Below are 1,026 nucleotides of genomic sequence, written 5' to 3'. Positions count from 1 at the left end.
AGTCAGGCTGTGGCCACTTGTTTAGTTGTGATTTAGTTTTTCCACCTGTCTGAGAACTACCATCGCTCCTTCTGTTCAGGGAGGAGAGGGGAGGGGAGGGGATGGGAGAGGAGAGGAGAGGGGAGGAGAGGGGAGGAGAGGAGAGGGGAGGGGAGGAGAGGAGAGGAGAGGGGAGGAGATGGGAGAGGAGAGGAGAGGGGAGGGGAGGGGAGAGGAGGGGAGGAGAGGAGAGGGGAGGGGAGGGGAGGGGAGAAGAGGAGGGGAGAAGAGGAGGGGAGAGGGGAGGAGAGGAGAGGAGAGGGGAGGAGAGGAGAGGAGAGGGGATGGGCAGAGAGGGTTTATAGATTCGATTTTTAGATTTTTCAATACCTCCTATCGTACCGCCTTTCAGTTGTAGGTGTGTGCCCTCCTCCTCCTCCTCAGCCCAACTCCCCCTCCGCTGCCTAATGGGATTGCTAAATTAAAACAGCCCTCTCGCCTTTCAGGCCCTCCATTTCTCGCATCAGAGCTGGGGACACACACACACACAACACGCACACACACACACACACACACACACACACACACACACCCGCACACACACAAACACACATACGCACACACACACACACACACACACACACACACACACACACACACACTGCCACAATACTCTGCAGTGGCTCTGCAGCGAACACAATTACATTAGAATAGGCTGCTGCTGCTAGGTCCCCGTAGCGTAGTGCTTCCCTAGCGTAGCAACACAATTCCATTAGAACACACTCCTCTTTCTGCTAGCGTTAGCGTACCGTAGCCTAGTGCTCCATAGCGCCGACCCTGGCGGAGGCAGTGAGCCGTGCCAAAAAACAGGGAATGGGAGAATGGAAGAGAGGAATTACATGATTTAAATACCCCTCCTTTGTGCTTCTCCCTTGTTTCAGACACTCGACTCCATTATGAATGAAGCCCCACGGATGATAAAGCCGGTGTTAATTGTTCAGGATGGAGAGGGTGGATAGATGGAGGGATGGAGAGAGGGGTGAATTG

The sequence above is a fragment of the Argentina silus genome (genome assembly GCF_951799395.1).
Source record: "Argentina silus genome assembly, chromosome: 9".
Classification (NCBI taxonomy): domain Eukaryota; kingdom Metazoa; phylum Chordata; class Actinopteri; order Argentiniformes; family Argentinidae; genus Argentina; species Argentina silus.
Note: the sequence above shows the minus strand (reverse complement) of the source record.